The sequence below is a fragment of the Gracilinanus agilis genome, chromosome 1 (assembly GCF_016433145.1).
Source record: "Gracilinanus agilis isolate LMUSP501 chromosome 1, AgileGrace, whole genome shotgun sequence".
In the NCBI taxonomy this organism is placed as follows: Eukaryota; Metazoa; Chordata; class Mammalia; order Didelphimorphia; family Didelphidae; genus Gracilinanus; species Gracilinanus agilis.
In genome coordinates this window covers 737,310,542-737,325,564 of record NC_058130.1, presented here as the reverse complement: position 1 = coordinate 737,325,564, position 15,023 = coordinate 737,310,542, and positions in this window count along the sequence as shown.

Genomic DNA, 15,023 nt, shown 5'->3' with positions numbered 1-15,023 from the left:
TGCACCTGTGGCCATCACCACTCCTCTGGATCGCTGCAGCACCCACCAGGGGGCAGTGGCGCCCACTTTGAGAATCACTGCTCTAGAACATCCTCTGACTTCTCCCTGCCCCATCTTTGTGCAAGCTGCTATTGAGGACTAGTTGGCAAATAGGTTCTCTGATCTCATCTTCTCTGAATTCAGGAAGACCTCAAAGATATCCCCTTCCCTTGAATGCTCTTCTGCTTCCAAATGGCAAGGACTGGTGAGATTAAGGAATATTTTGGGGCTGCCCGTGAGAGGCCAGACCATTATCACATTTCTAGAAAAAGATCCTGAGTTTCCTAACCTGGTGTTGGTGTCTCTTGCCCAAAAAAGAATATAAATTCCTTGAGGGCAAGAGTTGTATTTTCTTTATTTTGTCCTTATGTCCCCAAACCCCAGCATAGTACCTAGCATCTCAGGCTTATTGACTAAGAATCTCAGACAGAACATCTAGTTCAACCATGCATGAACAATCAATCAATGGACAAGAATCCTCTATCCAACTGACCCAACCAGGGACTGAATTCAAGTTTTCATTTAAACATCTCCAATGAAAAAGATTCTGTTACCTTATGTGGGATTCTATTCTACTTTTCCATACCTTTCATTTTGAAGAAATTTTTCTTAAAGAAAACAATTTTTAAAGATTAGGAAAAATGGGAGTTGTCCAAAAGAAGCATTTATTAAGGATCTACTATGTGTCTCATTTGATCTTCACAATTACCTTGGGAGGTAGTTGTTATTTTTTTCATTTTACAGTTGAGAAAATTGAATCAGACTGGTATTAAATGACTCACTCAGGGTCACGAATAAGGTTTCTGAGGTCTGATTTGAAATCAAGTCTTCCTGATTCCAGGCCCAGTGACTGTATCAACTTTGCCCCTTGGATGCACTAAGAACTCATATTTTTATAAAGATATAATTGTCCCTCACCATATTGCAATTCACTTATCCTGGCTTCACTGTATTAAAAAAAATCATATTCTGTATTGCAGAGTTTTTGCTATGTTGTAGGACCAACCACAGTGCTGTGTTCTGTATCCTGGGCACTGATTGGCTCAGTGTTTATAAGAGTATGGGAAAGGTTAATAAGAGTGTGGAAAAGATTTATAGAAGAATGGGAAGTGTTTATAAAACCTTAAAATATATTTTATAATATATACATTTTTTAATTTTATAATGCATAAAATTTTATAATAAAAATATAATAGAATAATTATAATGTTGCTACTTCACAGATTTTCATCTATCACGAGGGCCTTGTAACTCCCATGATAGGAGAGAGATCATTGTATAGAGTCCCAGTGGTTCCCAAACTTTTTTGGCCTACTGCCCCCTTTCCAGAAAAAATATTACTTAGCCCCCTGGAAATTAATTTTTAAAAAATTTTAATAGCAATTAATAGGAAAGATAAATGCACCTGTGGCCATCACTGCCCTCCTGGATCACTGCAGCACCCACCAGGGGGCGGTGGTGCCCATTTTGGGAATCCTGGTATAGACTGAAGATAAAAGCAAAGATAGATCTGAGATGAATGAAGGTAAGATATGACAGGGTCCTGCATAAATAGCATTATCTGTGATTAAGTCCAAATGAATAGAGGATAGGAAAAAAAAAGCTAATTCAGGGGGTGCTATTTATTTTTGTTTTTTGAAGCAACGTTGAAGAAAAGAGGAGAATCCCAAGAAGGATGGAATCTTTTCTTGGGCTAGTTGAGAGCTATGTGAGTAAAGAAATGGAATAGATTCAGGCTAGGCTACGGAGATAGATTCATTAAGAACTTGGAAGGGTTTAGATATGAAGGGTGAGGAAGGATGAGCAATTGATAAGTTAAGATTTCAAACTTGAGTGACTAAAGGGAAGGAGACTGTTTTTGCCTGTCTTAGTATCCTCAATGCTTAGCCCTGGCCTATAGATAAGAGTTTAATAAATGCTTGCAGATTTACCTTGTTGACTGGAAGGATGTCTGTGCCCTCTATAGATGAAGCATGACTTCTACTGAGGCTCTGATCTTTTTAATGAATTCTGAAATCCTCTCTCCTAATATCCTGCCCCTTTTTTTGACTTTTCTATGTTTCCCCAGAACTTAGCATGACTTGGCATAAAACATTTAATATATGATTGTTGACTCATTGTCTAGGGTGTAGATCAGATATATATTCAGTGTATCCTCTTCATCTGTCATGAACTTGAAGATGAAACTTTCCCTTGTTGACCAGAGAGATCTTTAACTTTATTTCCCCTCCATCTCCTAGTGTCCCATCTGAGATAAAATTGTCCTCAAGCTCAGCCAGGCTCATATGCCATTTTCCCTGCTTAGAGAGGGAGGAAGCTTTCTTAATATGGTACTAGTTGTGATCTTTTTTTTTTTTTTTTGATGATATTTTATTCCCCATCCACCCAATTACATATAAGGACTATTTTTAAAATTAAAAATTTTTTTGAGTACTGAATTTTTTTCCTCTTTCTCTTCCCCTCCCTCCTTGCTGGGAAGATAAGCAATTTGATATAGATTTTAAATGTATAATTATGTAAAACATTTTTTCATATTAATCCTTTTGCAGAAAAAAATTTGAACAAAAACAATGAAGAAAGAAAGTGAAATATACTATGCTTTGTTCTGGATTCATATACCATCAGTTCTTTCTCTGGAATCAGATGAGATTTTTCATCATGAGTCCTTTGAAACAATCTAGGGTCATTGTATTTCTAAGAATAAATAAGTTTTTCTTATAATTGTTCATTGTACAATACTGCTGTTATTGTGTATAATATTCTCCTGAATATACTTACTTTACCCTGCATCAGTTTGAATGCCTTTCCAGATTTTTCTGAAGTCCTTCCACTTGTAATTTTTTATAGCATGAGTATTCCATTACAATCATATACCACAACTTAGTCATTTCCAAATTGATGGGTATGCCCTTACTTTTCAATTCTTTGCCACCACAAAAAGAGCTGCTTTAAATACTCTTGTACATGCAGGTCTTTTTCCTTTTTATTTTTTTTTATCTTTGGAATGCAGACCTAGTAATGATATTGCTGTCAGAAGTATGTACTGTTTTATAGCCTTTTAGGCAAAGATTCAAAATGCCTTCCAGAATAGGTGAATAAATTTACAACTCCCTTAACAGTGTATTAGTGTTTCAATTTCCCCTCTAACTTTTGTCATTTTTCTTTTCTGTCAGAATAGTCAATTTGATAGTGATACCTTAGGGTTGTTTTAATTTTGTTCTCTAATTAATAGTGATTTAGAACATTTTTCTCATGTAACTATATATAGCTTTAATTACTTTCTCTGAGAATTGCCTGTTCATATCCTTTGACCATTTCAGTTGGAAAATGACTTGTATTCTTATACACTTGACTCATTTTTCTATGTATCTGAAAAGTATTAGAAAAACTTACATTTTTTTCACCATTATGATAACTGTGTCTTACCCTCCATCCTATTTTTCCTCCTGTTTACACTACTCTCTTTCCTTTTATTCTGTCCATCTCAAAAGTATTTTGTTTCTGGCCACCACCTCCCTCAATTTGCCCTCTTTTCTATCAGGCTCCTCTTCCTTCATCTCCTTTCCTTCTATTTTCTTGTAGAAATTAGTTTTTATGTTTTTAGATATCATCCCACCATCTTCAACCCATACTCTTGCTCGCTGTCTATATACGTTCCTTCCAACCACTCTAATAATGATAAAGTTCTTAGGAGTTATAAATATCATACTTCCATTTAGGGATATAAACACTTTAGCTGATTCTCTTATGATTTCTCATTCTGGTTTTCTTTTTTATGCTTTTCTTGAGTCTTGTATTTGGTAGTTAGATTTTCTATTCAGCTCTGGTCTTTACAACAGGAATGCTTGAAAGTAATTATTTCACTGAATGTCTGTTTCTGCGGCCCCCCCCTCATTCCCCCCAAGGATTATACTCAGTTTTGCTGGGTCAGTGATTCTTGGTTGTAGTCCTAGATTTTTTTACCTTCTGGAATATTATATGCCAGGCCCTCTGATTCTTTAATTTAAAGCTGCTAAATTTTCCATTATTCTGACTGTGGCTCCAAAATATTTGAGTCATTTCTCCTTGCCTTCTTGCAATATTGCCTCCTTGATCTGGAATTAGGCTAAAATATGACTGAGATTTTTCATTATGTGATCTCTTTCAGGAGTTGATTTATGGATTTTCTTTTCAATATCTGTCTACTTTTTTATTCTGGAGTATCAGGGCAGTTTTCCTTGATAATATTCAGGAACTTTTTTTTGATCATGGCTTTCAGGTAGTCCAGTCATTCTTAGATAATCTCTCCTTTATTTTCCAGATCAGTTGTTCTTCCAATGAGATATTTTATACTTTCTTCTATTTTTTCATTCTTTTGACTTCATTTCTTGATGTTTCATAGAATCATTAGCCTCCACTTGCCCAATTTTAATTTTGAAGAAAGTATTTTCTTTAGTGAGCTTTTCTACCTCCATTCTTATTTGGTCAATTCTACTTTTTAAAAGGTTCTTTTCCTCAGTGAATTTTTGTATGTCTTTTCTCATATGGCCTATTTTGTCTTCTACAGAGTTCTTTGGTGAATTTTTGTCTATCTGTCTTATATAGTGACTTCTGCTTTTTAATCCATTCTTCAGAGGTTTTTTGTGCCTCTTTTGTCAATTAGCTTATTCTCCCTTTTGAGGTATTATTTTCTTTGGCATTTTTTTTATCCATTTGCCTATACTTTTTTTATCCATCTGTCCAAACTTTTTTCATGATTTTCTTGCATAACTCTAATTTGTTTCCCAATTTTTCTTCTGCCTCTCTTATTTGATTCTTAAAGTACCTTTTGAGTTCTCTTTTTGGGCTTGAGACCAATTCATATTTTCCTCAGATGCTTTAGTATTGATGTTGTTTTCTTCTGAGTTTGTGTTTTGGTGTTCCCTGTCACTAAAATAATTTTCTGTGTTTTTCTTACCCCTTTTTGCTCATTTTCCAGCTGTTTTTTCTTGTCTTTTAACTTTAAAAAAAAACCCTATTACTGATGCACTCTATTCCTCTGCTGAAGGGGCTACAGTTCTAGGCTTCAGGTTCTTTGTACAGCTGCTTTTAGCACTAGCTCTGGAGATCTATGCATTTTCAGTTCTCCCAAGTAGTATAGTCTAAGAAGAGGTGAGTTTTATACTCTCCCAGACTGTGCTTTGGTCTGTGAGTGACCACAAATATTCTTTTCTGCCCTGGAACTGTGGCTAGGATCCCCTGCTCTCCTGGGGCCACAACTTCTGGTATGTGCTAATGATCCACCTTGTCATGGGACTGCTACACAAACCATTATCTAGTTCTGTGGATGGGTAATGCTACTGAATCCTGCACTGAGAGCCAGCAAAGGAACCCAATAATTTCCTTCTGTGCACTTGTCTACTCCCCTTATGATCTGGACCAAGAGTTACAGAAGATATTGCTGCTGATCCAGTCAACACCAAGAACTTTACTGGTTTGCAGAGTTGGGGACTGCTTTGGCATGCTGATCTACATCCCATTTTCACTATAGTGGTATGGACTACTTACTTCCTTAGTTATCTTGACCTGAAAAATTGTTTTGCCCCATCTTTTTATGGATTCTGCCATACAAGGATTCTTTTTGAAGCCTTATATCAAAGTTGTTTGAAAGCTAATTTGGTAGAATTTAGACAGATTTTTGTACCTTCTCCACCATCTTGGTTTGACTTCCTCTAGTCTTTTGAATCCAATTGTGCAATTTGATGCTTATATAAGATGACTTAGTAGTAACAGAAAAGAGGATTTCTCCATGCATGATCAAGTTTTTGCTAACTTGGATGAAAAGCTGAGCTAATTTATGGTTGCCATTTATGGAGCAGAAGAGGATAGATAGCTTTCAGAGATTTGATCTACAGCAATACATTTACTCCTCTGGGTCATAACAGTTGTATACATGGTTTGATGAAAATGATCTGGAATTTTATAAGATTCTAAACAACAATAACAAAAAACTCCCCAAACTCCACAGGGTTTATTTACATGATAATTTGTCTATATCTAAGAAGGCAAAGTTTAACTCCAGCAAAAGTAAAGTATAGGGGGCAGCAAGGAGATTCAGTGGATTGAGAGCCAGGCCTACAGATAGAATGCCCTGGCTTCAAATCTGGCCTCAGGTATTTCCTAGCTGTGTGACCATGGGCAACCTCATTGCCTAGCCCTTACTGCTCTTCTGTCTTGGAACAAATATACAATATTAATTCTAAGATGGAAGGTAACGGTTAAAAAAAAAGAAATGCAACCAATGCTTAGAAATAAAGGTTTTCTGGCTGAGTAAGAAGTCAGATGAAACTCAGTTTTTTTAAACCCTTAACTTCTGTGTATTGACTTATAGGTGGAAGAGTGGTAAAGGTAGGCAATGGGGGTCAAGTGACTTGCCTAGGGTCACATAGCTGGGAAGTGTCTGAGGCTGTGAAACTCAGTTTTAGGCTGACAGTAATAATCCAAAGTGATTCTATGAAGTCCTGAAGGCTATTTATGGGCCAAAGACCTATGGTCCATCTCAGTTATTTAGAACTGATAGAGTCACATTCATCAGTGATAAAGACATGATCCTGGAAAGATAGGTTGAATGCTTCCATATGACCATCATCAATCAATGCTGAAGCCATTAACTATATTCCTCAGGTTGAAGACAATTTCTGTCTTGCCAAACTTCCAACTGAAGAAGAGATTTTGAATGTTGTTAAGTGACTCTTATGTGGCAAAGTACCTGATGTTGATTCTATTCCAGCAGAAGTTTGCAAGGTAGGGTGTCTATTATTCATACAAAAGCTGACTACAATTTTCTAGGTTACATGGCAAGAGGAAGTTATTAACAAGGAGATCTAGGGTACTTCTATTGTTCATCATTATAAAGGAAAAGAAAATAAAGTTATCCTATGACAATTACAGGGAATACCTCTCTTAAACATTGCTTTCAGGATTCTTCCCAGAATAATCCTTTAAAAAGCTAATCTGACCATTCTACCTAAATTAATTTACTTATGTAGTGCCATACCTATCAAACTACCAAAAAACTTTTTTACTGAATTATAAAAAACTATAACAAAGTTCATTTGGAAGAACAAAAGATCAAGAATATCAAGGGAAATAATGAAAAAAAGTGAAGGAAGGTGGCCTAGCAGTACTAGATATTAAACTATACTAAAGTAAACTATACTAAACTATACTAAAGCAGCAGTCATCAAAACAATATGGTACTGGTTAAGAAATAGAAGGGAGGATCAGTGGAATAGACTTCAGGTAAGTGACATCAGCAAGACAGTGTATGATAAACCCCCAAAGCCCAACTTTTGGGACAAAAATCCACTATTTGACAAAAACTGCTGGGAAAATTGGAAAACAATATGGGAGATATTAGGTTTAGATCAACATCTCATACCCCACACGAAGATAAATTCAGAATGGGTGAATGACTTGAATATAAAGAAGGAAACTGTAAGTAAATTAAGTGAACATAGGATAGTATACTTGTCAGATCTCTGGGAAAGGAAAGATTTTAAAACCAAGCAAGAGTTAGAAAAAAATTACAAAATGTAAAAGAAACAATTTTGATTATATTAAATTAAAAAGTTTTTGTACAAACAAAAACAATGCAACCAAAATCAGAAGGGAAACAACAAACTGGGAAAAAAATCTTTATAACAAAAAACTCTGACAAAGGTCTAGTTACTCAAATATATAAGAAGCTAAATCAATTGTATAAAAGTCAAGCCATTCCCCATTCGATAAATGGGTAAGGGAGACGAACAGGCAATTTTCAGATAAAGAAATCAAAACTATCAATAAGCACATGAGAAAGTGTTCTAAATCTCTAATAATTAGAGAAATGCAAATCAAAACAAGTCTGAGATATCACCTCACACCTAGAAGATTGGCTAAAATGATAGCAGGGGAGAATAATGAATGTTGGAGAGGATGTGGCAAAATTGGGACATTAATGCATTGCTGGTGGAGTTATGAACTGATCCAACCATTCTGGTTGGCAATTTGGAACTATGCCCAAAGAGCTCTAAAAGACTGCCTGCCTTTTGATCCAGCCATACCATTGCTGGGTTTGTACCCCAAAGAAATCTTAGACAAAAAGATGTACAAAAATATTTATAGCCACACTTTTTGTGGTAGCCAAAAGCTGGAAAACAAGGGTATGCCCTTCAATTGGGGAATGGCTAAACAAATTGTGGTATATGCTGGTGATGGAATACTACTGTGCTCAAAGGAATAATAAACTGGAGGAATTCCATGTGAACTGGAATGACCTCCAGGAACTGATGCATAGTGAAAGGAGCAGAGCCAAAAGAACATTGTACACAGAGACTGATACACTGTGGTAAAATAGAATGTAATGGACTTCTGTACCAGCAGCAATGCAATGACCCAGGACAATTCTGAGGGATTTATGGAAAAGATCACTACCCACATTCAGAGGAAGAACTACAGGAGTAGAAACACAGAAGAAAAACAACTGCTTGAACACATGGGTTGATGCGGACATGATTAGGGATGTAGACTCAAAATGACCACACCAATGCAACTATCAATAATATGGAAATAGGTCTTGATAGATGACACATGTTAAAACCAGTGGAAATGCACATCGGCTATGGAGGGGGTGAAGGGAGAGGTGAAGGGGAAAGGAAGAACATGAATCAGGGAACCATGGAAATTTTTTTCTAAAAAAAAATAAAATAAAAAGCTAATCTTTTTTCCTGGAAGATGGACATTTATCTGAAATCCTGTGTAGAAGGACCAAGTAATGCTGGATATTGTGTTTGTTGCCTGACAACTCCAGAAGAAATTCTAGGAACAAAAAAGAAGTGTGTATACAATGTTTATCAATCTGACCAAGGCTTCTGATACTGTCAGTCATGAGGGTTTCTGGAAGATAATGGCAAAATTGGCCCAGAAAAGTACATCCATTGTCATGATGGCATTCTTGCATATGTCCTGGGTTACAAACTATACTTGTATGTGTTCTTAGTCACCAATGGAGTTAAGCAAGGCTGTAGGCTTTTGGCAATATACTTAGATGCCTTCATTGAGGATGAAAATGACTTCAAGTTTGGTTTCCATATTGGTTATAAAACATTCAACTTAAAAAGGATACAAGCCTTTAAAATCATTGTCAAGCACTATCTGTAATGGGGACAAGCTAGATGCCTTTCTAATAAAATCTTGGATAAAGGGAGATAAGCACGGAAAAAAAAAAACCTGAGGAGTCTCTCTCACCATCCTTAAAATAATGCTTCAAAAAGAATGCAAGATATGGTAAAATCGAATTCAATGGACTTCTGTACCAGCAGCAATGCAATGACCTAGGACAATTCTGAGGGATTTATGGTAAAGAACGCTACCCACATTCAGAGGAAGGACTGCAGGAGAGGAAACATTTAAGAAAAACAGCTGCTTGAACACATGGGTTGGGGTGGACATGATTGAGGATATAGACTCGAAACTACCACACCAATGCAACTACCAACAATTTGGAAATAGGTCTTGATCAAGGAGACATGACAAAACCAGTGGAAATGTGTGTTGGCCATGGGTGGGGAGTATGCGGGGGGTGAAGGGGAAAGTGGGAGCATGAATCATGTAACCATGTTAAAATGAATATTAATAAATGTTTAAAATTAAAAAAAAAAAGAATGCAACAGTGGCAAAACCAAAATGGGAAGGGAGTTAAGCAACTTTCCTGCAGAAAGCAACTTGGAAGGTAGACAGAGAATATCTATTTCACTGAAGTTAGAGGGAAATGTAACTGGCAGCAAAGTCACACACCTGTAACAAAGCCCTGTAGTCAGCAGCAAGTCAAATCAAGCCCACCCACCACACATCTGCTCCAAATTCTGAACCTGAACCCAAGCCAATTTCGAAATCCTGAGACACTGCCTAAGCTAATAGCAGAGCATCCCACACTTACTACTTAACGTTCCAAACCTTACTGCAAGCCTGCAGTGAGGCCCCAAGTCCTAGAGCAAGACAGTCCACCATGAGCTGGTGCAAGCCTAAAGGGAGTCATAGAGGTCCTGCCCAAGCCTGTAGTGAGACGTCAAGCTCCATTGCAGGGCAACCTATAGAAAGCTTGACTACTGTAAGCCCAGAGTTCAACCCAGAACCTCTGCCCAAACTTGAAGTGAAGCCCTGAGTCCCAGCACAAGGTAGCTCACAGTGATATGAACTCTGCAAGCCATCAGCAGTTCCTGAAGGAGACTGAATGGGAAGTGGTAAGTGGCTTTCAGAGCTCCCAGCCCCACAGGCCATCATATCACCTTGGAAGAACTGAAACTTGCAGAAACCCAGAACTAAGTTTAAGAAAGAGTCCCCCTACCCTGAAAACAAAATCCACCTTTAAGATAAAAGTAAAAGTAAAAAAAAAAAAAGCTAGGAAAATGCTGGAGGGGATGTGGCAAAATTAGGACATTAATGCATTGCTGGTGGAGTTGTGAAATGATACAACCATTCTGGCTGGCAATTTGGAATCATGCTCAAAGGGCTATAAAAGAATGCCTGCCCTTTGATCCAGCCATAGCATTGTTGGGTTTGTACCCCAAAGAGATCATAGATAAACAGACTTGTACAAAAATATTTATAGCTGCGCTTTTTGTAGTGGCAAAGAACTGGAAAAGGAGGGGATGTCCTTCAATTGGGGAATGGCTGAACAAACTGTGGTATATGCGGGTGATGGAATACTATTGTGCTAAAAGGAATAATAAACTAGAGGAGTTCCAGGTGAATTGGAGAGACCTCCAGGAACTGATGGAGAGTGAAAGGAGCAGAGCCAGAAGAACATTGTACACAGAGACTGATATACTATGGTAAAATCGAATGTAATGAACTTCTGTACCAGCAACAATGCAATGACACAGAACAGCTATGAGGGATTTATGGTAAAGACACTACCCACATTCAGAGGAAGAACTGCAGGAGAGGAAACATAGAAGATAAACAATTGCTGGAATGCATGGGCTGAGGCGGACATGATTGGGGATGTGGACTCGAAACAACCACACCAATGCAACTAACAACAATATGGAAATAGGCCCTGAACAAGGACACATGTTATAACCAGTGGAAATGTGCATTGGCCATGGGTGGGGGGAGAGCGGGGGGGTGAAGGGGAAAGTAGGGACATGAAGCATGTAAACAGGTTAAAAATGAATATTAATAAATGTTTAAAATAAAAAAAAAGAAAGAATAGTTGAACAGGCATGTGGAATGAAAGCTTCCTAGAAGGGAAGGCCATTGGCTGAAGAGGTTGGGATCAGGCCTTTTAAAGGTTAGCACTATAAACAGAAGGGGGATGCAAATGGTGATCAACTCCTGAATAGGCAAGATGTCCAAGCAGGACAAGGGCGAACAAGGACCAATAAAAGGGAACAATGTCCAAGGCTTAGAAGGGATTAGGGACTCTACTTCATATCAGCTCCAAATGTTCAAGGGAGATGTCCTTATGATTTGTTCATTAGAATACCTAGTTGGGCATTGGCTATTCAAATAATCTCATCATGGTTGCTGGGGGTTCTGGAATGAAAGTTTTGATATGTTTTACGTGGCTGGATTTGGTAGGAGTTACTGAGAATCATACTGTACATTATTATAATTTTATTTATTAATTTTTTTATCTTTTTTGTTTTTGAATTCTGCTTCTTTTAAAAATTATCTTTATTTTATTCCAATGACATATTAATGCATAAGTTTTCCAAAGTTATGATTCATCTTGTCTCCCTTCCCTCTTCCCTCCTCTCTCCCAGAGCTGACAAGCAATTCCACTGGGTTATACATTTATTATCACTCAAAACATTTTCATATTATCCTTTTTTTTAAGAGAATAATCTTATAAAACTAAAACGCCAAATCACATACCCAAATAAACAAGTGATAAATTGTATGTTTTCATCTAAATTTCTATTCCAATAGTTGTTTGGTTTTTTTTTTCCTCTGGAGTGTTAAGATTAAAAATGATAAAGACTGATATAATAAGGAAAAAAGCTAGGAAAATGAGCAAATAATAAAAAGCAAAAACAAAACAAAACATAGAAAATTTTTAGGGGGACAAATAAGAATAAGCCATAGACTCAGAAAATGACTGAGATCAAAGCAACTCCATACAAAATTTCATTGAAAAATTTTAGTTGGACCCAAGCTCTGGAAGTACTAAAAAAGGAATTTAAAAATCAAATGAGAGGCAGGAAAAAATGGAAAAGGGAAATGGAAGCAATGCAAGAAGAAAATAACAGCTTAAAAACCAGAATTGGCCAAATGGGAAAGAAGTACAAAAATCCAAAGAGAAAAAGAGTTTATTAAAAAGTAGACTTGACCAAATGGAAAAGGAGGTTCAAAAGCTCATGGAAGAAAATAATTCCTTACAAATAAGAATTAGGCAAATAGAAGCTAATGACCTCATGAGACATCAAAGAACAATAAAACAAACCCCAAAGAATTAAAAAATAAAATAAAATATAAAATATCTCATTGAAAAAACAATTGACATGGAAAATAGATCCAGGAGAGACAGTCTAAGAATTATTGGGCTACCTGAAAGTCCTGATGAGGAAAAGACTAGATATCAAGTTACAAGAAATTATCAAATAAAACTGCCTTGATATTCTTGAATAAGAGGGTAAAATAGAAATTGAAAGAATCCACTGATAACCTCCTGAAGTAAATCCCCAAATAACAACAACTTATAGCCAAATTCAAGCACTCTCAGGCCAAGGAGAAAATCAAGTGTCCAGAAAGGAACAACTCATATATTATAGAATCATAATCAGGTTTAGACTGGATTTAGCAGTTTCTACATAAAGGGATTGGAAGGCTTGGAATATGATATTCTGGAAGGCAAATGAACTAGGTTTACAACCAAGAATCACCACTCAGTAAAACAGTATATTCTTTCCAGGGAAAATGGTCATTTAATAAAATAGAAGATTTCTAAGCATTACTGATGAAAAGAACAAATGTAAATAGAAAATATGGTGGTCATATACAAAACTCTAGAGAAGCATAAAAAGGTAACCAAAAGAGGGAAGGCGGGTTAAGATGGCGGCAGAGTAAGAAGCAGCTCTAAACCTCTCCTGACCGAAACACACAAAACTCCTCAAGGGGACATAAAAACAAGTCCAGACGAACGGAGGAACCCCACAACAGGGCACAGCGTGGAAGGTACGTGGAATCGAGACATTTCCAAGCTAAAAAGGGCTCTCACTCAAGCGCGAGCTGAGCAACCGCCCCACCCCCACCCCCTCCACACTCACCTATAGCTCTGAACCCAGCTAAGAAGAAATAGAGCAAGTTTGGGGCACCCATCGAGTCATCAGCAGCTCCGGGACCTGTTCCTGAGAGCAGCAAGACTTAGGACCCCATTAAGTCAAGAACGCACGCGAAATCTGAGCGCGAAATCTGAGCGCGCGCGCGCGGGAGCGGACGCTGGGAGCAGAGCGCCGGCTGAGCAGAGGCGTGGGTGCCAGCTGAGCAGAGGCTTGGGTGGAGGCAAACACAACCAGGAACTAAAGCCTAAGTGGGGAACCAGTGCAGACGGGTATACGACTGTGGAAGTAGCTCCCTGAGACTTGTAAAGAAACCTCCTGCAGAGGTTCAAGCAAGGGAATCCACCAGGGGGCTTGACCTTGGAAAAAACTAGAACTCAGTCCTCAGGAGCCAATAGATCTCAGACAGACACTGAGAGCGAGGATAAACCTGAGAAGCTGCTGGGCTAATGATGGCTAACCAGTTACAGGAAATTCAGAAGAGAAAGAATAATAACAAAAAAAAGAAGTCTTTAACACTCGACAGCTTCTACACAGAGAAAATCCAGACAACCGAGCAAACAGAGGAGGAGAACAAACAACCATCCAGACCCTCCCCAAATAAGGAAAACTCCTCACAAGCTATGGAAGAGTTCAAAACTGAGATTTTGAGGAAAATGGAAGAGATCTGGCAAGAAAATAACAGCTTAAAAGGTAGAATCTTGCAACTGGAAAGTGAGGCTCAGAAACCAAATGAACTGATAAGCAAATTGAACACAAGAAATGACCAGATTGAAAAGGAATACCAGAAGATTATGGCCGAAAACAAGAAGATTATGGCCGAAAACCAAAAGATTATGGCCGATTACCAGAAGATTATGGCCGAAAATCAATCCCTAAAGGCTAGAATTGAGCAAGTAGAAACTAATGATCTCTCAAGACAACAAGAACAAATAAAACAAAGCCAAAAGACTGAAAAAATAGAAGGAAACATGAAATATCTCAATGAGAGAGTGACAGACCAAGAAAACCGGTCTAGAAGAGACAATTTGAGAATAATTGGTCTTCCAGAAAAACCAGAAATTAATAAAAACCTGGACTCTATACTAACAGAAATAATTCAGCAAAATTGCCCTGAAGTCCTACAACAAGAGGGCAATATAGACATTGAAAGGATTCATAGAACACCTGCGGCATTCGATCAAGAAAGGAAAACACCAAGAAACATCATTGCAAAATTCAAGAGTTTCCAAGCAAAAGAAAAAATCTTACAAGAAGCCAGAAAGAAACAATTCAAATATCAAGGAGCAACAATCAGGATCACACAGGATCTGGCAGCCTCAACACTAAAAGACCGCAAGGCGTGGAATACAATATTCAGAAAGGCAAGAGAGCTGGGCCTGCAACCACGGATCAACTACCCAGCGAAACTAACCATATACTTTCAGGGGAAAGTATGGGCATTCAACAAAATTGAAGAATTCCAGGTATTTGCACAGAAAAGACCGGGGCTAAATGGAAAGTTTGATATCCAACCACAAAAATCGAGAGAAACCTGAAAAGGTAAATAAGATACAGAGGGGAAAGAAAGAAAACTTATAATTTTTAAATTTGCCTTTTTAAGGGCCTCAGTGAGATCTAACTATCTGTATTCCTTTGTAGAGAAATATTATGTATAATTCTCTGTAGTGAATTCTATTCACTATTATAATATTCACTATT